This window comes from Parus major, chromosome 1A, assembly GCF_001522545.3.
Source record: "Parus major isolate Abel chromosome 1A, Parus_major1.1, whole genome shotgun sequence".
NCBI lineage: Eukaryota > Metazoa > Chordata > Aves > Passeriformes > Paridae > Parus > Parus major.
In genome coordinates, this window is record NC_031773.1 from 14,739,903 (window position 1) to 14,764,414 (window position 24,512).

At 37.6% G+C, this 24,512-nt stretch overlaps 1 long non-coding RNA gene across 1 annotated transcript; it reads right to left on the minus strand.

Annotated features, from left to right (window-relative positions):
* Window positions 1-12,238: 12,238 nt before the first annotated feature.
* LOC117244406 lies at window positions 12,239-22,838 on the minus strand. The gene is made up of 3 exons (XR_004497408.1): window positions 20,495-22,838; window positions 19,369-19,415; window positions 12,239-12,581 (listed from the first exon to the last, which is right to left on the minus strand). It is a non-coding gene; the product is annotated as an uncharacterized LOC117244406 (long non-coding RNA).
* Window positions 22,839-24,512: the final 1,674 nt, after the last annotated feature.

Sequence of the window (24,512 nt, forward strand, 5' to 3'; positions counted from 1 at the left end):
GGCTGAAAAAGCTTCTGCACTTCAGCTTTGTTCTGAACCTTATAATACACTCACATTTCACTCACATTTTACAACTGGAGGTGTCTTTACACATTTTATAAGGGGGAATAGGGCAAGGGGGAATAACTTTAATTGAAAGAGGGAGGGTTTAGATTAGATGCTAGGAAGAAATTCCTTACTGTGAGAGTGAGACACTAGAAGAGGTTGCCCAAAGAAGCTATGGATGCCCCATTCCCAGAAGTGTTTGAGGCTAGTGGAAGATGTCTCTGTCCATGGCAGAGGGGTTGGAAATAGGTGATCTTTAAGGTCCTGTTCAACCTATTCCATTCTGCAATTCTATGATTTCATTTTCTAAAAACAAATGAGCTAGGCACTGTCATTGAAGTTACATGTTGAAAATAGTCTTCCTGTACAACAAATACTAGTTGTCATCTAGCACAGTCATTCCAATAGTCTTTTCTCTGGCCTTGAAAGACATATTGAATTTACTAGTGAAGAAGCCTAGGTATGCCACACTACCACAATTTCAAGGAATACTTTGTCAGTTGTTTTGTTATTTACATTTTTAAATCTGTTCCTCCACAAACACCTGTGAGAGCTCTTTGTCCACAAACAGAGCTCTTTATACTGAGACTTAAAGTTTGTTCCAAAAATTGATTGTGAACAATAGTCTGCTAAGTGCAGTTCTGAGCAGTCATTAATATCTCACTGCTTCCTTGTATTTTGCCACCTACATCATCTCTTATCATCCAACTTACACTTGGATGGTATAGTGGGTTGATCTTTTTTGGATGTCAGGCATCCACAAAGGCCTACTGCTTCCCTCCCTAGCTCAAATGGGAGAGCAAATGTAACAAAGTGTTCATGACTGAGATAAGGACAAAGAGAGATCACTCACCAGATACTGTCAAAGGCAAAACACACTCAAAGCAGAGATATTAATTGAATTATTACTAAGAAAATTAGAGCAGGATAATGAGAAATAAAGTAAGGCCTTAAAAATACCTTCCTCCACCCCTCCCTCCTTCCCAGCTCTACCTCCTTCACCTGCAGAGGCAGGGAAATGGGGCATGGGGCATTACTGTCAGTTCATCACACATTGCTTCTGCCACTGCAGGGACAGGAATCTTTCCACTGCTCCAACATGGGCTCTCTCCCACAGAAGGCTTTTGCTGTTGAACCTTTCAGACATGCTCCAAGATTCAATGGATCACTAATACAAAACTGTTATCTTGAAAATATTACACAGGGGTACTTATTTATCATTTCTCCAGTGGGCAAAGGAGATTTAATCTTTTATAGCCTACAGTCACCAGATCAATATGCTTACACTGTGATACATGTTAACTGAATTAGTAAAAAGTTAATTCCTTTTACCATTCCTGCCTATAATGGTTTCCTTTTATTCTTATTAGTTTGAAAACTCCTTTTTGCTTACTTAAGGCTAAAGTCTTGAACTCTAAAATACAGAACTGATAAAATATTCTCTGGTCTTTAGAAGTCTACTAAGATGTACTAGTACTACTAGCAGGAATGGCATCCACATGCCTTCTTTAGATAAGAAGAAGCCACTTTCCTCCTTGCAGACTATTTAATGTTTTGTTCACAGAATCACAGAATGGATAAGATTGAAAGGGATCACAGTAGGTCATCTGGTTCAACCTTCCTACTCAGTCAGGGCCATCCTAGAGCACATTGCACAGAATTGCACCAAGCCGGTTCTTGAAGATCTCCAGTGAGGGAAGCTCCCCAACCTCTCTGGGAAGCCTGTTCCAGTCCATGGTCAGCTTGACAGCAAAATTCTTCCTCTTATTCAGATACAAACTTCCTCTGCATCAATTTCTTCCTATTGCCTCTTGTCCTATTACTTGGCATAATTGAGCAAAGCCTGGATCCATTTTCTTGACACCCACCCTTCAGGTACTTATATACATCAATGTATTATACATCTTATTCTTCTCAAGACTGAAAAGACCCATCTTCTTCAGCCTTTCCTCATAAGAGAGATTCTCCAGTCCCTTAATCATCTTTGTTGCCCTCCACTGGACCTGCTCCAGGAGCAACATGACTCTCTTGTCTTGAGGAGCCCATGATTTGGGATACTCCATGCTGCTAACAGGAATTTCTTGCAGGAAGTCTTACCGGTGCTTTGTTGGGTCTGCTCTGCTACTCTCTGGTAGTTCTCTGAATATCAACATGTGCATCTGTCTCTAGAAAGTAAAGGTCAAATTTGAACCAACACATTTTTATTTTCAATCAGTTTTAGTACTTTATGTTTTTCTTCCCTGATTGTAACAGAGAAATAATTTCTAAAGGATGACTGATTTAGTAGACTAAAGCACACACATCAATTATTGTTTTACTACTTATTACCCAAGCCTTTAATTACCACTGAGGGGACATTACTGTGGATGCAGTGATGCCAGTAAATTGCAGGATTTATTGCCTTGGTGGTAAAGACATCCCATCACAGGGCTACACCCTGAGAAATGGCATGGTTGTAAAAACACCTTACTTTATTCATAGGTCCAGAGAGGCCACAGGAAAGGTTGCAATTGTAGTTGACTTGGGAACAATATACATTATGTAACAAGTACTATTCACAATGTCAAATGAGAAGAATGCAGGAAGGTAACACAACTTACAAAGTTTATTGCTATGATCCATTTGCTACCTATCTAGAAAATAACACAGTGTTTAAAGCAAATTTTCTCTCCTCAGTGTCTGAGTTTAGACTAAGTCATTCATCTCAAATAACACCAAGTGGTGCAGCTATTACTCCTGAGGGAAGGGGTGCCATTCAGAGGAATCTTGACAACCTTAAGGAGTGGGCCCTTGCAAACCTCAGTAAGTTCAACATGGGAAGGTGCGAGGTCCCAAACCTGGGTAATCACCAGTATCAACATGGGATGGGGGCAGCCCTGAGGAGAAGGATTTGGGGATGCTGGTGGATGAAAAATTGAACGTGACCTGGAAGTGCGTTCTCGCAGCCCATAATGACAACTGTATCCTAGACTAAATCAAAAGTAGTGTGGCCAGCCATCCTCACCCTGGGAGACATTTCTTCCCCTTTTCTCTTGTGAGACCCCACCTGGAGTGGTGAGACACTGGAACAGATAGCTTGGAGAAGTTGTGGATGCCCCATCCCTACAAGTGCTTGAGGCCAGGTTGGATGGAGCTTTGAGAAGCCTGATGTAGTACAAGGTGTCCCTGCCCATAGCAGGAACTTTCTATGACTCTGAGATATCTATAAAAAGTATTTCACTCTAGCAACACTGCTGTACAGAAGAGGTTCATTACATGATAATGCAGGCAGTCAATTAAGTAACTCTTCTAAGCAGGTACATCTATTTAATCAACAGCAGCAGTGACATGTTCTTCTGCATGACCTGCATTACCAAACTATTGATTTAAATCATTACAAACTCCAGCTATCACTCTTCCAAATCTCTTACAGGTGTACTTCTTCATTAGGGTCCTGCAACTAATTTACTGAAACTGAAAATCAAGCATGCCCTTGTAGTATTTTGGCAGAGGTAGAAAGTACTGTGTATGTAATTTTATCTGAGAGAGTGAGTCTAAAGTGAAAAAGATCTTAACCACAGTGAAAGCTCACATAATTCTCACATAAGTATGCTGAAGAGCAAAGAGAAATCATATTCCACCATAATTGGCCACTCAGTTACGCGTTGCAGTTCTAGATTTGTAGCAGGAGTTCTGAAAAGCACAGCTGGTCACAGAGATGTAAGGGAGCCCTTCAGCTGCTATGTCCAGTGCTTCCAGGGAGATGGTTGTGGGCTCAAGGACTCCTCCACATCCCAAGGAACATCTGCAATTATGCTCAGCCCCACTGACGGAAGAGGAGGAAGTTCAAGATCAGTGAAGGTGTTCCTAACATTGTTCCTTAAATATGTATGTGAAAATCAGCTGTGGATTTGTCCAAATGACAGCTAGTGCAGAAGCGAATCTTTAATCTCATTGCTCAAGAATTTAAAACTGGAACCAAAATCAATAAATGGTTTTTACTTTTTCATATATTTTCTTCTTTTTTACTGCCCACAAGTAACTATGAAGTATTTATTTTCTTCCTAAGAAAAATACCCCAAGAAAGTTTTTAGAAGGCTGCTTGGAAGTAATAACAATTTTTTATCTCAGTTCATGTCAGGCAGATTGAAGTACTTACACATGAATCAAATTCTGCTCTCAAATACACACACAAGTCACATTAGAACAGTGTAAATACACAAAGAGGTCAAATTTGGCAACTGAAATACACTTGGAAAATGAAAACTAGCTGACAAAGATAATAAAACAGAGGAAAATAATTCATTTTAAATATCAAAATACTGACTAATAATTTATTTTCTACTTATCAGCAAACAAAGACTAAAGCATGAGTAAAATATTCTTTCTGCTGATGGAAAGAATGACATCACCTTCTCTAGAAAAATACCTGAGCTATTTTTAAGCTCTTCTACACTTTTATCATAAAAGTTTAAATTGGATTTTATTGTTGGAAATGATCTGGAAAAAAAAAAAAAAAAGAGCAATTTTAAAGGCTTGTAAAAAAGGATGATTGCAGCCCTTTAATCACTTGAGCCAAAAGGTAATTGAGAGAAAGTTGTTGATATACAGCAGGATGTGGGAAGAGATCCAGAAGGTACTTTGTTTTCTTGGGAAGGGAAATGTTACATGCTGTTCCCGAATCATGGAAATTTACAGAATCCTTCCTTTCTTCCAAAGCTCCAACCTCTCTGTATATTCTCTGCATAAACTGCCTATCACTGTGAAAAATACTTACTATTATTTATTTCAAGCTGTTCCATCTATGGCTGCCACCTACAGATATACACAGAAACACTGATTTGTATTTCTTTGTTTAGTTCCTTGTTTCTATTTTAACTGTTAGTCTGAACCAAAGTTCCAGAGGAGATATAAGACTACTCCCTCCCCCTCAACTTTTGAAAAACAATAAAAAATAAAGACCCCTCTCTGCCAGAATGATGATGCTCTTTGGCAGTGTCAGACTGAACAATTTAAACTGAAAAACAGTAGGTTTAGATTGGATACAAGGAAGAAATTCTCTACTGGGAGGTTGGTGAGACACTGGCATGAGTTGCCCAGTTCCCTTCCTGGAAGTGTCCAAGGCCAGGTTGGATGGGGCCCTGAGCAACCTGGTCTAGGAAAAGGTCTCCCTGCACAAGGCAGGTGGGTTGGAATGAGATATTTGAGGTCCCTTCTAACCCTAAGCACTCTGTGATTCTGTAAGTCTATGAATAAAGTGCTGGTGACATCACAAAGTTTCTCTCTTCTGTCCACCCTTCAACTGTACTGTAAGAGTCTATTTTTCTCTACAAGATATGCTTTGCTGATACTTCCAGTCCCTCAAAGCTGCAGAAAACCTCCTCTTTACCAGACCTTGCCTGGAGCATGCCTGGGCACTTTGTTACAGAACAGTGTGTAGGGACCAGCTCTCAAGAAGAGCTCTAAGAAGCCATAACTCTGGGCAGGCAAATAATTTTCTATAGTTCTGGTATTGAAGTATTATCAAACGATGTATAATGTTCAGTAGGAACCTCCCTCATCTGTACTAAATTTTATACATTCTGAGTATAAGAACAGTAGGATTTTTTATGGTTTATAACTGCCTGAAAGGTTTTTTACACTATTACAGGGCATGTGTGTGCCACCAGCATGACACTATTGACAAATTTCAAGTGCGGGCTCCAATCTATGCAATAAAAATAGTTTTGGGATGAAAGTATTGTTAACATAAAAATTCCTATCATCACCAAAGCAACAATTTTTCTCCCAACTCATTTTTAGGCCTCTAAGTGGAGCCATTTTAAGTGGATCTTTTATTCCCAGAGTGCTTCTCTAAATGCTTTGCTTCAGCAGGCAGGGCTTTAATCCATATCAGGGCTCTTCTAACTTGCATCAGGCAGCATGGCCTTCATAAACTAAAAAATAAAGGAAAATTATTCTTCCACTTAAGATGGAGAGACTTATTTTTATGCCACTTTTAAAAGAACACACTGTAAAACTACTAAACACTGCAAGTGAAATAATAGAAGAGCACAGGGGAGAAAAAAAATCCCACAGACTGTGGAGGTAGTAGAAATAGTCCCTTTTCAAAGAGGGTATAAACCAAACCAGTTTCTGTTTCTCTGAAGCAGAAAAGAGAAATCTGGAGAGTACATTTATAAGACTTAAAATAACCAACTAGTAAAACATTTTAAAAATAAAACAGTCTCACAATAAAAAACATTATTTAATTCCTTCAGCTTTGGATAGCCTCATTAACAACACAGGAACTAAAGAGAAATGCAGATAATCAGATTATCAACACTAGCAAATAAGTAGAGCCCCATTATTTATCATGGCATTTCAAACCAAATATTACCTAAGATATACATAAGTAGACCAATTAGTCTAGCAGATAAAACCAGATAAAGTATCTAGTACTTAGGCAACCATGGAAGCATCTCTGCATGCACCACCCATGGTCTTACTATAATAATATATAAATACTGCATAAATAGCCATGATCATCTTACTAAAATAAAATAAAATAAAATAAAACATATGAACAGCAATGTCATCCATGACAGTCAAATCAACTCTTCATTTCCAAGTATCAGTGGAAATATCTGTAGCCTCACAATGTTAATAAATCAAAAAAACATAAACAACACAGACATCAGAATGTTTATGCAAAGAATCTACATTCCTATAAAAAGTTCTTGATTCTGTATAGCTGCCAGGATTAAAAATCAACCTGATAGAGACTGAATCAGATGAAACATAAACCTAATTCATATTATTATGTAAAATAATTTTCATTTTTTTCCTTATCACCAAGGAAATGACACTGATGTATCATTTCTTACTAAAGCTGTAGTTATTCCTGTGAACATAGGTAGAGTGAGCTCACCCACCTGAAGCTTGTGAAATGCCTAATGACCAGTTACCAAAAAATCCTCCTACTTCCTATTTGACATTTGGAAGGTTCTTCAACACTTTCATTAATTTTTCTCCTTCTGAACTTATCACCTATCAAATATACTATGAAACAGAAGCATTCACACCAGCCTTCTTGGAAGACATTTTGACTGATATTCACAGGCTCATTATGTCTACATGACTATGAATAATTTGTTAAAGATGGATCTTGAATTCCATCTTACAGGAGCAAGAGAGGTTCTAAGATACCACCACTATTTACAAGACAGCAGAGTTACTACATAAGGAGGAAGGATGCTCAGAAGGGCAAAGACATTTGCCTAAACTAAAAATATTTGAGAGATTAAACTGTCTCTTTCCTGTGAATACTGTCATTTTAAAATTGAATAGGATAGAGTTAACTTTGCTAAAAGTCCATTTAAAAAATTAATCTTTTATAATCAAGATTTATATTTTTATATGTTCATATTTTCATTTAAAGTTTTCCAACATTTTGATTTCAGCAGGAAAAAGCAAGCCTACACGATACCTTTAGCAGAACAAAGTTGTCCAGAAAAAAATACGAGTGGATGACGTTAAAAAATAATATTTCTTTCCTCCATCTTATTAGCTTTGGGACACAGTTTCATCAGTTGTGCTATTGATTCATTATATAACTAGAAAGTTTACAGGTGCACAAATTTATTTTTTCATAACTACTGCCTTTGTAAAGACAAAGATCCTGTTTGTAGATTCTTTCAGAATTGCATTTTCAGATTTAAGGGAAATGAAGGAAGGAGTTTTTTTTCTTTGAATAAGGGTGAATTTTCTCCTAGGCACAAGTTTAGTTAATTCATGTGATTTAATTAACAATATTGCTTTCTGTGATTAGTCCAATATTTTAAAAATACAATATAAACCTAAAGTAAATGCTTAGAAATATAGGTGAAATTCTCTTTTTCAGACCAAGGTTCTGAATGGTAAGATCAAAGATGGATTGAATTACTCAGAATAGAGTAATTTTCACTTTGATTGTTTTTCAGATTGCTGCTGTAGTAGAGATGATGACAGCTGGTATGAAGTTGTCTGATCAGTGATACTAGAATGCAAATACATGCCAATACTTTGCATACTTACAATCAGAGTCATTTTGCATATGCCTTTTGACATCTCAGCATGCATGTTGACTTGAATTGACATACTGTCTTTTTTATTTTCTGGTATTATATTTAAACACAAAGCTAAGAACAGAATATAAAATCAAAAAAGAGGGCAATAGAGAAGAAAGAGGTTCAGCTCATAACTGAAATTAAATATTTAGTTCTAGTAAACAATATATTTAAGTAACTTTGCTGTACCCAATTTCATAGTTGTTCAAAGGGATGACAGTCATTTTGGGATAGTTATGAGTATACTGAAAAGAAAATTCAAAGACTGAAAAGTAGTGTAATAAACATTTATAAGCTGCTTGTCTTACCAGGTGGCAATGGCTGACTAATTTGGAGCACATCATTTTATCAGAAACATATTTAAAGCTGACTAGTCTACATGTAATTTGAAATACAATTTATACAAATTGTAGCTTTTGATGAAAGTTATATGTTTTTAAAGGATTGCACAGGGTTTTTGTCAATCAGTTAATTTAGTCAGAACTGTGAATCAGACTTCAGTGCAATGTTTTGAAACCTCTAAACTATCTCCAGACAGTGTAATGTGAACTGTTTTGCAAAAATCCTGACTCTGAAAGACACAATTCTAAATCATTATGAATGAGAAATGACAATTAGGAGTAATCAATGTTTCAAAAAAGAAACTGAGTGCAAAGGAACAATTCAAACCAATTGATTTTATGGTTGTAGCCATAAGTAGGAAAAAAGATTATATTCTTAATGGCAGATTCTTTGTCTTGATTAGAAAAGAAAATGCAATAATGAGGCTTGCACTAATAAAACATTTGTACTAGATTTAGCTGTGAAAAACTTCCTCTTCTATCACAGGAGGATGGGCATGAGCCCATAAGGGGACAGAACAGCAACTACAATGGAAAACAGGGAAGTACTATTGAGTTAAAATAAATATTCAGTCTAATTAGACTTGTACAACTTTTCATTCCTCTTGTTTTTTGTTTTTAGAAAATTATGAGGCTGTGACTAGAATTCTTAGAATAGAAGCTAATGTAATGCTATATGTGACTTTCACAGCCAGCAATCACAGGCTACTGAGAAAGCATGTGTGACTTACTGCCTGTACCATATGGTTAATAATCTCAACATCACAAATCGTTCTGGTCTTGGCATGGAAGCGTTCTGAACACTGTGGGATAGAACATGAAGGCGGGAGAGAGAAATGGAGAAGTGTGCTACAGATTGCCTCAGTAAAAAACAGAAATACAGCTCTAGACTTAACAGAAGATGATAGTACCCAACAACAAAGAAGATGGGCAGAAGGAGATAAAGCCCCACATCTTCTCTTTTTAACCAGCACAAACCCCTGTACTCACGATGCAGTGTTTCAGAAGACAGACAATGAATGTTTCACGTGGCTGATTAGAGAAACATGCATAGCAGTGTCGACAATAACACAGCATGATGTTGGGTTAAAACAGACAAACTGCTCCTACTTATTTGAATCAATGACAATGTGGCTCACTAAAAAGTATCAGATAAAAAGCAACATGAGTAATGACAGAACTGAAGGAAGATGTTAATACCTTTCACTCTCTGAAGATGCTGCGAAACATGTGAGTATGGGTGCAGGTGTGCATGTACAGCCAGATGGAAAAACATTTGCTTGAACCTCCAAATTCACTGGGTAATAATGATGTTAACACCTCACCCACTATTTAACACTTCAGAGTGATGAAAGTATAATGCAGCTAGACTTCTTTATTTTTGAAACTTAATTTGCTAATCCTAAAAATTTTAAAAGTTTCTTCTTTCTATGTTCAACTCTCTGATAATCTACTAAGATGTTCAGAGAGTATGATATATGAGAATAAATCATGCTTTCTTCACAGAAAGTGAGATATGGCCTAATGAGTGTTAGAGTGTTGTCTCCTAAATTACTTTCAAAGGTATGAGTTATGGAAAGGCATAAAGGCATATGGAGATAAAGCAGACTTAAAATGCAAGTCCTCACCCTCACTTCCTAGCCCTCTTTCACTTCCTGGACAGACCCCAAAACTCTGAATTTGGACCCAAGCCATGGAAGCCATTGGATTTCTAATCTCTTCTGACAATGCCCACAGATTCAGTTTTTTTTCAGATATTTTTTGTTTTGTTTAGCACATACTTGGGTGCTGAACCCATCTGTGATCCAGCTGTCTAATGCAAAGTGCCCAATGCTAATTGAGAGGCCTCTGGATAGCCAAGATGCCTGTCTGGAATGGGCAGATCATGACACAGGGTTTCAGAAAAGACCCACATGCTCTGTAGCAGTAGCCAGTGACTGGGGGGTACCCTACAGCTACTGTCCATCTAGAATATCACTAAATGCCTAGGTTTAGGTAGCAGAATATCATGCCTCATGGCTGGTGACACTCCCTATCAGGGAGACCTTAAGAGTTTTATCATCTAAATCCCAGGATTAGTGTCGTAGCCAAGGGAAATTCTAATTATACTCATTTTGTCCCCTACTAGAAGGGGACTGCAGTCAGATCAAAGTGTGTCATGCTAAGACTCCTTACATATCCATTACAAGAGGGTTGGGAGGCTCCCCCTTGTTTAGATGTGAGCTGATTTCCCAGTTAAGACATCTCCATTACATCCAATGCTTAAGGCAGAACGATAGGCACAAACTGGAGCACCTTTTGGTGGCATATTCCACAGCCAAAACAGTTCTTGAAAAGCATTGCAGCCACTGATTTGGTTTTCTTCTAAAGAGAATCTGTTTCATGGGTACCACAGTTGTTCTCAGATATAACAGACAGTAAATGAAGTTTACCAAGGTATTTGCTTCAAAACCGCATTATTGTTTTGAACCATATTATTAAGCTAGACCTGGTTACAATACTCATTCAAAACTTAGATTTAGCCCAGGGCCACTAATTCAGACCATTTATATGGTTTTATCAACTTCACTTTTTGGTGTAGTAGTTTCCATGGTTCAGAAAACATTATCTTTTTTTTTAAAAAATACACCTCTCCTGCTTTTGTATGTAACCCAAAGCTCCAAATCATCACGGGCACCTGGTAAAAATTCATTAGGACAGCTCAGAGTTGATGGCCACCACCTGATCTTCCATAGTTTCAAGTTCCGTGCATTTCAAGTTCCAGCTACAATTAAAGTATTCAAAAAACCAAAGAGGTTTCAAGGAAAGTGATGGCTGAGTTCTAATAACCTCAAGCTCATATTTCAGTATCTTCAAGAGACAGCAGCTAATGTAGAAACATTTTGGTGACCACTAGACTAAAATAGCCTGGTTTTAAACAATTTTGTAAGGGTGAAGTTATTATCAGGCTCAAGCAAATCTTGTATTCACCCATCTGGAACTGAATATAAAGAGACACCCTCTACAAAATTAGAATTTGTCTGAGTAGCTCGCTTCATTATTTTCTGTTCCCCAATCTACCAATAACACATCACACAGTGCTTATTTGTCCATTGCCACAAGAGATTTATCACAACTTAAATAAATAGTATAGAATGGCTGATTCCTTTCATATCTATTTTTTATTGAGAGGTGTAATGGACAGCTAGTGAAATGGCAACTCTGTCAAATCACAGCCACATTCATCATTATCATGGTCTCAAAGATGCTCTTGGTGTAAAGGGGAAAGTGTCAGAACACTTGTAGCATGCAGAAGGCTCCTGTTTTTGGTTTAGGAGTCCAGAAGCACTAACTGGCAGGGTATGTTCTGTCAAATTTGGTTCTAGGGTATCTTTGAAGTATTATCATACCATCCATTCTCCTTTTCACATATTCCAGCTGGCTGTATGGGATTAATTTAGTCACTTTAACTTTCACAGAGTCTACCCAAACCATTCATATTGCCCTGTGCTGCTGGGATTTTTTTATAAATGACTCAATAAAGATTCAATCAATCCAGCTAAACCCAAAAAGGTATAGTTTTGTTAAGAACACAGAATCCTCCATTGATCAGAAATCCCTATGGAAACCTCTGATTCATACAGGAGCATGGTAAACACAGAAGGGCTGTGTCTAACTTGGTGAAGAAGTTACTTCATGCTGGTGCAATACTAAACCACACAAGCAGTCAAGTTTCAAGTTTATTCTTACCAATTAATTTGGAAGGTATAATGCATTTTCCTCTTTAGTAAACAATCTTTTGTTTTCCTTGGAGATACCAATATTTGAAAATTGATAGCAGAAGCAGAAAATCAGCCTATAAACTAATCATCTTGTTTAGAGCAAGCTATTAGTGAATGATCAAATCCTGCATGAGATTTTTGTAGTATGGAATAGCTCAGGAGTAAATGTTCTTCATTATTTGAGGGCAGTGCATAGCACAAATACACAAAATAACATAGGCATTGCAGTCCCTAAGATGCAATCTCATTTACTACTGCTCATTGTGGGGGAAACGGTTGCTTGGAATTTGGCTGACCTTTACAACACCCATGGGCAGCTCTCTCAGACAGTTGGGTTCTTCCATTGTGCTTTAAAATCCAGTTCATTTCTGAGTGGGAAAAAAATTTCATCAAATCAGTGGTTGTTCAACAAATTATAACATTTTTCTCTTTGATGTAAAATGAAGCAATTTTAAGAATAGTTTCAAGGCTTGTTTGAAATTATTCTAATTACAAGCACTGTATTACAATGTCCTAGCACAATCAGCATTAATTGGTTTTTATAATTCCCCTTCTTTTCTCAGGCTGCAGTGCAGCTGACCTCCCATAGCTGGGCACCAGTCTGAATTGCAGCAGTGAAGCTGTGAAGAGAAGCTATGGGGATGCTCTGGAACCCAATACTTTGGTCAAATGTTTGGACTGCTAACTTTGCAGTCTACAATCAACTTTTCTACCCTTTACTGCCATTATCACAAGTTAACTCCCATAATGTCCTGATCCCTGATCAGCATAAAACACACATTAGAAACATAAAAACTGGTGAAAAATGAATGATGGGAAAGAAAAGAAGGTTTCCTTCGGGTTTTATCAACACTTTTTAATAATATGTGAATTATATATTAATCAATTAGTAGTAAGTACTGTTTAAAGAGATTTAATGCTGCCTCTTATATAAAAAAACACCCTAATTTTCAGTTACTGATTTATTTTAGCCTGCTTACGTAGGGCCACTAGAATAAAAAGAGGAATGCAAGGGATGTTTTTTCTGAAAATTCTAGTGTGAAAAGACAATCATTCACAGCTTTGATATTAAAAAACATAGCAAAGAAGACAGAAGCACTGCACATCACTCAGTTCAGATGACTTTAATTTGAAGTCTTGGGAAGAAATTAATCATTGCTGTAAGTAGGCAGAACACAGCTGGGAGTGGCTGAATTGTGCTTGCCACCAAAGCAAACTGAACAGCACTCTGTAGGGCAGCTCAGCTGGATTCCTGAGCAGTGAGAGGCTGCTAACCATCACAGCTTTTAAAACATCACAGTAGTAAAAGCCCACCAAATGGCTGCAAGAGAGTGTTTGGTCTCAGACCCAGTGGGAATTTCCTCAGATTTCAAATAGTGGGGGCCATATGCCAAGATCCCTGCAGCACTTCCTAGCTTGAAAGTAAACAGCTGAATCTATTTGGCACAGTTTTTACTATGGCTACTCAAGAAGCTTTTGTATAAGTTTGTACAGCTACCATAGCACTGGAATGAAGCAGAATTCTTTTCTAAGTCAGTAATTTTTTGCCAAATCTCTGTGAAGTTTGTATAGGGAAAGTATGAATTGACTAAAAGCTGACCTTAAAAACAGATAAAAAACATGAAGGAATTTTTACTCGTCTCAAGCAGAAATCACCCTCCAATCATTCCTCTATACACAAGGACAATACTTCCAAGTGTGGTATAAAGTAGGATGTGCCCTTCAAAATTCAGAAAGGACTCTTTTTTCCTTTCCTGTATTAATGTATTTCCATCACAATCTTGATGTTGTCAATGTTGCAGTTACTCTAAGAAAGACACTTTGTTTTCTAATACATTATCAAAGTAGGTAGGTGCCAAAAATGCAGATTAGCCACCCGTGGTCATAATGGCATGAGAAAGGCCAGGTTCAAACATCATGCCAGAACTCCTTGGTCTGCAGCTGACTGACACCTGGACATACTGCAAATGATGCCTGACTTTATCTTCAAGACTGAGATTACCAAAACATTACAGCACTGAGCAGTATCGACACATCTATTCCAGCAGCTGTTTTGCTGGCAGACTCCAGGGAGATCTCTTATCCTAATCTCATAATGAGATATTAACAGCAACCTCAGAGAAAATAGCTTGCTCTTTCTCAGAGAGGAATTGTCAGTTAATGTGAAACTCCATTTACGGTAGTGTACAGGATGGAAATGCTGGTGGAAAGGCAGGTGTTCCCCAGCTCCTTCTCTGCAAGTGGGAAGGTGCTCCTGAACTATGTCCTTCTTTCAATGGGAAAAACTGAACATTTAAAGTCCAATACTTGGTCAACAGAAAACTGAAACCAAGACAATGGACTTTGACTTTTGTATGAGGAATAATAATAAAAAAAAAAATAAATTGCCTACTAAATGAAAAAAGGCATTGATCCCGTGTGAAAGGATAGTGAGAGCTACTTATACAGTGATGCTAAAAGTTCAGTTTGCTGAAAAATAGAGAACAAATGAAGTGGACTAATTCTAACAGAAGGGACCAAGTCATAAAGCCCAGTCCTCTCAAAAGCACACAAGGCTCTTCTTTCTTGTGTCTGTTAAAATGTTCCCAGATATTTTCTGTGGAAAAAAAAAAAAAAAAAAAAAGTCTTTGTTCAAGGTTACTGTTCTTAGAATTCATAATATCTGAGCTTTTTAGAAAAATCAGTGTTTCTCAGAGCAGTGTGAAACCTTTCCACCTAGGTTCAGTTTCTCCCAGGCATTGTATATGTGTATATTGAAGCCTATCTGCCAGATAAAAATCAATAACAATGCAGGTCAGATGCACAGGTGGCAAAAGAAAAAAAGACTGCATGAAAGAATAAACATTCAGAGAACCAAGGATGCCTATTGCTGGCTGATTTCTTCATGGCTCCTAAACTTACAATAGATCTCTCAGATATTGATCCCTTTTCCTTGTACCAAAGAGACGAACAATCCCACTGAAGTTTTCAGGAGCTGGCAGATACTATGAAAGGCTTTTCACAAGAGCACTTATAAAGTTCCTTGCCTGTTTCTTCAGCTGAAAGATCATATGGCTTCACTGTTGAAAGAAACAAAACAGCAAACAAAGACTGAGGAATTACTTTATGGTGAAATAAGCATTCAGGCTGACCTTGCCTTCCAAATGCAGAGAATCACATTGTTTCTGTATGAAAAGCAGGTCTGCATTGGTTAGGTTTGCAGAAAATAACCATCATTTTTATCAAAAATTCTGAAGCTCTTACAAGCCTAATGTTATAATCAGAGTTTTGATGGTGGGCTGCAATAGTTAAATTGAGCTAGAATGAAAAGGAATTCTTTCAGCACCCCAGAACACAAGGAAGAATCTGGGAGCATTTTTGACAAATTAGGACTGAACAAGTAGGATAGAAGTAGGCCTTGTTAAGAATGCCTTCTCTCAAGGTAAATATATCTGTTTACTCTGATAACACAAATGAGCAACTTCTCTCTATTAGATAAGTCAAATTCATTTAAAACTGTACTAGGTACTGAGTGTCTATCAAGCTTAGTATAAACAGAAAAATAATCTAAAAAGAGTAAGGAAAATTTATATATCATGGAAAGATTTTAAAATCTCCTTTTTTTGCTCTCCCTTATTAAGGATATTTGAGTCATTATTTTCCTCACCAGTATAAAAGGAAAAAGAAATAATTCCATGTCTTTATGCATCTAAATCCTCAAGTTCGATTACCTGGGACTTGAGCCAACAGAAGAATCAAAGGAGTCAATGGGAGGGCTAAATCATGCTTTGATAGCTAGCAAGGTAGTGTTTTCCTCTCAGATGACAGGCTGTTCATAAGGAGCTACAGGACTTCTATATAGCCCTTTGCTAAAACCACTGCTGAGTGCATGAAAAGGATACAAGATGGCAAAAATTTTTTTAATCAATTTTGTTAACCAGTTACATAATTCTTGGTTGTTGTATACTAGTGATATTATCCAAAGCTATACTAGTTTAGCATTCTGAACAACACTATCTCTTCCAAGACTTGTTTCTCAGCACAGAGCTGAGCTTGTTTCAGCAGAGAGTCCTGTAGCTGTATCTGTCCTGCTTTTCCCAAGGCACTGGCCCAGAGGCTGGTGGCTCTGGTTTGTCTCAGCTGCAGGTCCCAAGGAAGATGCAGATGTCAGCACTGGCACTGCAGCCTGGCTGGGGAGCAAGCTGGGGGCAGGGGAAAGGACTGCAGCACTGCACCCTATCCAGGTCTGCAGCACTGCACCCTCTCCAGGACTGCAGCACTGCACCCTCTCCAGGACGGCAGCACTGCACCCTGTCCAGGACTGCAGCACTGCACCCTGTCCAGGTCTGCAGCACTGCACCCTCTCCAGGATGGCAGCACTGCACCCTATCCAGGACTGCAGCACTGCACCCTGTCCAGGACGGCAGCACTGCACCCTCTCCAGGACTGCAGCACTGCACCCTCTCCAGGACGGCAGCACTGCACCCTCTCCAGGACTGCAGCCTTTTGAAGTTACACCTCTGGGGGCTACCAGCCCTTGCACCCCACACACTGAAGCGCTGCCAGGCTGTGTGGTCACACAGACCCAAGGGTAGGCTCATCTGGCCTCAGCAGCAGGAAAAAGGCTAAAAGCTTTTCCTCTTTTCCCCACTGAATTAAATCTTGGTATGCGAAGTACTTCCTTCACAAAGAGAGTATACTGTTTAAATGTCTGAAAGGCTGAAGCCTAATGTGGGCAAAAGATGCATTTTTTCTTATTATCTGAGGTTGGCAGATTTGTACTTACAGATGAACCAACTCATTTTCCTGGGCAGAGAGACAAATCAAATCTCTAGAGCTTCATACCACAGGAAATGCTTTGGAATGTATTCCAAGTGGTCCTTTATAAAATAACAATGCAGTTTTGAGCCAGCAGCTACTCATCAAAGTATTGATCCTTTCCTAGCATAACAACATCTTGTTTAGATGACGACATAATGTTTCCAGTAGAGCCAAGGGCACCTCAGCCCCTCTACAGACATGCTTGAGCACACTGAAAAGAGCAATGAGATGCAGTGCTGATGAACAGCTTTTTGCCTTCAAGAAAGGAGAACTTGAATGCAAACAAGACTTTCTTAACATATATGTTTGTTTCCCATTTTGAGATGGGTGAAAACAAAAGGACAAGTTTCCACCTTATAAATACAACAGAAAATTTCCAAAGCTAAGTTAGACAGTGAAAGGTTACAGAACAGCAAGGGTGCTAGGAAAAACATCATGACCAAATTCAAAGCCTACTAAAGGCAGTTTTATCCTAGATCCATCACTTTTAAAAACTAGACGAAAACTGTGTGGTGTTTCTCTGCCATAATAATTTCCTCATTAATGTTACTGGTTTTCAACATACTGGCAGCTATTAGCGATGAAACAAAGTGGACATTTTCTTATTGTGCAGTATGAAAGAGAGAAAATTGGGATACTATAAAAAATGCTATACTATATATATACTATATAGCTGCTGCTGTGGTGATTTATTCCTTTGCTGTCCCCATATATTCACACTTCAACTGGGTAATTATTTAAGAACTATGAAGAAATTGCCTGTTACTGTTTCCAAAGGAAAAGGTTCCAAGACAGACCCCCTCCCATAAGCCATGTTAGAGACTTCTCAGTGGTGACAGAGAAAATTTCCAGACAGAAGTTTAGATTTTGGTTGTACTAAAACCTATGCAGAGTCATGTGGACTCCTCTCTTCACTACACAAAGGAAAGCTCATTTTGAGACTTTAGATTACAATTTAAATAAATCTGTTCCATTAAATTTCCTTTTTCCAGAAAGATGAAAAATTCACTATTTTTGGTGATACTATAACAAAACCACATTTTAATTTCATTTCTGAATAAGAGTAAGCATCTGCATCTAATATGCATTCATATATATACATATGCCATATCTAAAATAATGTAATACTGTTCAGAATTCAGCCAGAGTTGAGTAATACCAAGAAATGAAAAACAGTATAGCTTTGAGAGCAATTTATAAGTTGTGCCATCCAAGGGATGGTTATGATCATCTCCTCTGATTTTCTGCACAAAAAACCATAGATTTTTCACACAGTAAAAACCTCAGTCAACACTGATGAATTATAGCTAAAACAGCAAAGTTTTCAGCAATATAACTGAAACTAATAACACTTTCTCTAGTATTACTTTTCAACAACTAATTCATGTTATGACTCTGCTACATTCTGGAGTAGTGATTGCCATTATCTTACTTGAAACTTTTAATTTTTGCCATGAGTGATTTTAAATTTTTAGAGCATTAGCAAAAATGTTGGCTAGCATTGACTGAGAACTGGTACAAAGAGAAGTGCATCACATACAAATTTATATAAGTCATAGACAACAAAGATGGTATGGGATCAGACAGAAATAATAATTACAATGTTATTAATATGGGAACAAGAATACAGTATGACATGAGCTTTTTATTAAAAAATTTGGATTTGTAAAAGAACAGACAAAGCTTTGTCTGGTAGAAATCTATCTGTTCTTCCCTTGGCTACATTAATGAGTCCAGTGTAAGACACAATCTCCTTAAGCAAGTCTTTCCTCTCACGAAACAAAACCAAGAAGGAAAAAACATAGAAGTTTTCAAAGTTCATTAGTATTCTAATATTGTTCCTGTCCTACAGGCCATTGCTGAGTTTCAGTGTTGGAGAGATCTTTGAAAAATTACACATTTAATATATTTATTTGCTCTGGTTACTTGTGAAATCTTATTTTAATGACCATGATTATGATTTAATGACCATGCATACTAGAATTATTACCACTAAACTTCAAGATTACAGTAAAAGAGATTAAACCTTTGAGCTCTTTCAATTTATAATGGCCACAACTTCTGAGAGCTTTCTGTGACTACCTTATCATTCTCTCTTCAAAACTTAGGAATTCTCTGGTGGCTTTACATCACTATTTTCAGTTCATTTCTTGCACTAAGATTGCCAGTCCTAAAACAACTGTCAACACCATTCAAGCAAAATTGCAAATTTTCATTTCAAGGTTTAGAAGCTAAGCTGTTCACTTTTATTACTTTACAACATGATGCTACATGCTGTGTTATACCAAAAAGTGATAAGAATAGAAAAATGCTTAAATCTTGCTTTTTAGACTGAGTTTTCTTTTTTTCACTTACCTGAAAACTGTCTCCAGTTCCTACCCACTTCTCAAAAGTAATAAGATCTAAAAAGAAAAAAATTGCAGGTTCTGTTTTTTTGGTATTTTTTTTCCCCAGTTCCCCTAAGTATTAAATATGGGACAACATTTATCATCTTCAGCTAGAGTACTTTGTAAATCCAACTCAGTAACAGAATATACCTCTTGGATAAGGAGCAGCAACACCAAAAAGCAAATGCATAAAATACTTTGTTACCTTTATCATATATTTTCACCCAAAAATCTGTACCTACTCCCATTTTCTTTGCACTATAATTTTGCTTATGTCTCTTTCACTGGGCTCTCAACCTCTCTGCTACTAAATCCTAAGACTTTCCAACACTCTCACTAGTAAAATGGGCAGCTCAGCCAACAGCATTACCCCAGGAGCACTCAGTAACTCTTTTCTACTGAAAGTCATGCTGGAAAGACTGTTACTGAGATTCCAGCTGAATTATCTTTGTTACCCTAGTTGCTCACGTTTACATTTGCTCTCCAACAAAAGCCTACACAAACCACAAAACCAGCAATAAATTTTCAATAATGGATGGTTATGAGACCTGATAAGACTTACCTCTTAATTAACAAATTCCATTCCTCTTTCAAAAGAAAAAGATGTGGCTTTGATACAACTCACTTGAATTGAATAACAACTATAATGTATTACACTGAAGATACTTCTGGAAATTACATCTATGCAATACACTGTAAGGCCAGTTGTAATTTTTTTTTATTTTTTTATCTCCTCATCAAGTCACAGTACTAAGCAGGTCTTCTGTAATCTCTAAAGTTCACCCAATATCTTGAGACCTTTTAGCTTGAAGAAACAAACTAATGCTCCAATGATTTTGCTTTTCACCTTGTTCTGATAGAAAGTTGAACGTGAAATTCAGAAACTGATATGACCTATATAATTTAAAGAAAATAAGTTTCTCTCAGCAATGAACATAAGAGAATTATCATGGCTCAGAGACAAACATACATTGATTTATTACTCTGGGCTTGAAGTTCTGTCATGCTGTAATGCTATGTTCAAATACTTGCTGTATGGAAGAGGCACAATTAGGTAGAATTTCAAGGAAATAGAAATACATTTGAAAGAGGACCTGTTGTTTTTCCAAACTTCTCTGTCTTCCACCCAGCACTTCCACTTAAAAAGTGTTCCTCTTTCTCATTTAAGCTGTAACTGCACATTGCATGAGACTTGAGGAAAGAGCATTTCTGCTGGTGAGCAGCAGTCCTTGGACACAGAGTGCAGCACCAGGCGACATCCAGCAGGCTGTGCCAGTTGATGTTTGGACATAGACGAAAATAAAGCAAAAAACCATCACCTAAAATGCATGAAACGTCAACAAGAGCATTGCCACTAATAGTTTAGTGAATGACAACTTTTGAAAACTACCCACATCAATCACTCTTCTAGATGGAGAAACAAGACAAAGACATTTACCCCAAACCAGCACTTACTTATTTGTTTGTTTGTTTCTTTCTTTCTTTCTCTGTTTCACAGCGTTCTTTCACTAATATTGAATAGAGTGTGAGTGTGCATGATTCCATACATTTGCATTAGTAATGTAAATGTATTTTTGCAAATTTGCTATTATTTCCAAAATCTTTTTCAATTCATGTGTAATAGGAAAGGCCATTTACAGAGAAAAAGTTACAAAATGCTTCAGTAATGGCTTCTCTTCAATGATAACTCTTTCTGGCCATTACTTTCTCATGCTGATTCCTTCTCTTTTCCTGGAGAAAAATCGCACCGCCCTGACAGAAGTCTTGTGACTAGTGATTTGCTGGACCATGTCTAACCTCTTGGAATGTAGCTATTGCTTATCCTTCTTCTTTAACATCCCTACTTTCTTTCTTCCTTGGTTCTACAAGATTGCTTATGCCTTTTATCTTATCTTGCTTCATATCCTTTTGTCCAAGTACCAAGTACTGTACACTCTGGGATTGTTTACTACCCAAGAATAACTGTTGTCTTCCTCTCTCTGATTCTACCTGAATTCTGATTTTGTTTGGTAACTTCACTCCATTTGCTCAATTTTACTTCCAAGAACACTTTCTTCCCTGATACTCACATTTAAGTACATGGAGACAATGACTTGGTAGAAAGGCAAGCCCATGGGCCAGACAAAAGAGCTAACAGCAACCATCTCTTTAGAGAACTTCCACTAGCTTGTTAGAGCACTGAAAATGTGCATACAATAAAGTTTCAACATGGAAGTGTCTCATTAGAATTCACTTTATTTTTTTCCTTATTGACTAAAGCAAACAGAAAAAATGCATGTAGAGACACATGACCTTGTCAGCTTGTAGAGTGAGTTTAAGCCACACCTTACAGTTGCAGCATGTTGCTGACACAGCAGTGTAAGGATCAGCATGAAAAAGCACTCCCCAGCTTATGCAACTTTATCTGCAAATCCTCACGGTCTGAATGCAGCAGAGGAGTGCTGTTGTCAGCTTAGCTAGTTATGTTTAGCACCAGTCTATACTCTCACATCTGTTGTCAGAAAATCTTTTCCCAAGACACTGCTGCACCTCCACAGAGAAGTCCACCTGTGTAACTACACCAGAACAGCAGAAGCTTTCCAGAACACATGAGCTAAAACCCAAACTGAATGTCCACCTGGATGCCCAGCTCACCAGCTATCACACTAAATAAACATCTCAGTGCCCACTTTGTTCAAAACATTGCTAGTGCAAGCCATAACACTCCTAATTTTAGTCAGCCAAGAGCATGGCTACACATGTACATTCTAGAACATACAGAAACTTCCCAAGCACCTTCAGTAACAGTCACCAGCTGTATGCAGTTATTTGATTCTGAAAAATGCTCAAGTTAAAAGGAGCACAAAATGGAAAAAAAGAAAGAAAATTTAATAGGGGAAAAAAAACATGAAGAAAAGGAAAAACAAAGAAGTCTACAAGCTACCCTTTAGCTCAATACATTATTTGACCATACTGGTAGCAGACCACTTCCTAATTATAAATTCTTGCATACAACTTTTCATGAAACAAAGCAAATACTACAGTAGATATTTTAATATTTTTTATTATTCTGAAATAACAGAAATTCCCATAAAAATGGTATCTGAAATATAACTTCAGTCCCCATGAGGCAAAACCTAGTTAATACAGCTGTGCAGATTTGAAACAGCTGTTTGCATGCTCCTGAGGACTGTGCTCACCAGCTGCAGGTGAGTCCCAGTGGTGACTGCAGCACCTGGACACTGGCAGTGGAACCACACCCTCAGCTGCTCATGCTACATTTCTGTAAAGTTAAGCAGTAACACTGCTAAAATACATGTTCAGACCAAATTCTCCTTCCATAGCTGTGAACTTACCTTCTTGTGATACTCAATTAGTACCATTTGATAAGTTCTCTTCAAGGACACACACTTTGTGGCCAGATCAACATAAGTGGTAGGCATGAAGAATTGTACCTAACTTACCTGATGAGGTCTTGAAAGGTTCCTCCTTCCAAATCCCTTGCATCTCCAGAACCGTGGCAACACAGGTTTGTGTCAGGGATAAAACAAAACTCAGGATAAGGAGAAAATATAAAAAATAATGGGAAGGGAATAAAAACACTATCCTTGCCTTCTTGAAAGTCAACAGCAGCCATCTCTGTATTCAGTCCACAGGTCTAAAACTGGCAGCAGCCCTCCACAATAGCAGTGGAGGGTGCTTGCAGCTCTTAATACAAATGTAGCCCCGTTTGCAAGTCAGATGTATTCATGGCACAATCCATGCAACAGCCAATTGTTTCCAGCACAAAATTCTGAACCACCTAGAAAAACTTAGGTAACAAGTACTTAAAAGCAAGGTAGCAAATACTTAATATAATGAAATATTAACAATATAGTTAACCTTGTTAATCAAGTTACATACTTGATTATGTAACTCAGCAAAACCTCCACTGCTAAAAGGAACCAGAAGTGCCATGTGGCTGTGACACCAAAATTAAATGGTATCACTTCAGGATTCAGGTCAATTGTCAAAAGGATGACAGGTGGCTTGGGCTATCTAGGCTGAATCTATGTTTCCCTTTGATAAATATCAACAATGAACAAATAAAAATAACTAAAACACAGTTTTAACATCTGTATTAATTCTAATGATGGAATATATGTTTTGTGGATTTATCACTTTTTTGACTGTTACAAGTGAAATACCTCATTTTTGTATTCTAGTAGCAACAAGTATAATTTAAATTTATCTACCTATGACCAAGCGAAGTTCCAGTCATGACTTTGCGGGTTTCATTTCACTTTAGCTAACAGACATAGATCATATTACATTTATTTTTCTTGTGTATTCCATTAATGCTGATGATACTCAAGGTCCAGAATCTGTAAGATGAATCCTACTTAAAGGACACAAACAGAGAAGGTGATACTATAGCATATGTATCTGCAGAAGGCATTGAAATGACAGCTTTCACCTGTGGATGGTCAGGGTCTGTGAAACATTTCATTTTTGTAGGTTCTTAGATGGCAACTGCTAAAATAAATCCCAAGGCAGAAAGAAAACTCTTTTTTTTTGTCAGTTCTTAAGAAATAATTTACACATGAAATACCTACTAAGGAACAAATGTTGCACTGCCCATCAAGTGTTGTACTATATGCCAGCTTTTTTGGCTTAATCATGGCAGGATGTTTCTTGAACAATCGTTGACATATTAAATTGTATGCTTAATTGCATTAAGATGCAGCAAAAAATCCTGTAACTCAACACCGTTTTCTCAGGAGCCATAGTCCAAAGAATAACATAAAACATACTTATTTTCTTGGCAGAAGTGATGTATCCTTGGATCAGAATTGCTGGGAAATCTGCAGGTACAAATACAACCCCTCATGTATCTCAAAGCCATAAATGAAGTGGGAACAATGACTGGAGAACTTTCAAACAACGGAAACTTAAAGTTCCCCCGCTCCCACCCCATTCCTACCAACTGGATAGATAATCGGCAATAATTGTAAAAATATGAAGTGGAAAAAAATGTGGTGGGTTTTGTTATAAACCAATGCCCGCTTATCTCCAGTTAGTGTCTCCATCCATTTAAAAGGCGAGTTTTGCACTTCTAAGCAGTACTCCGAGGAATTACTCTGTACGGTTCAA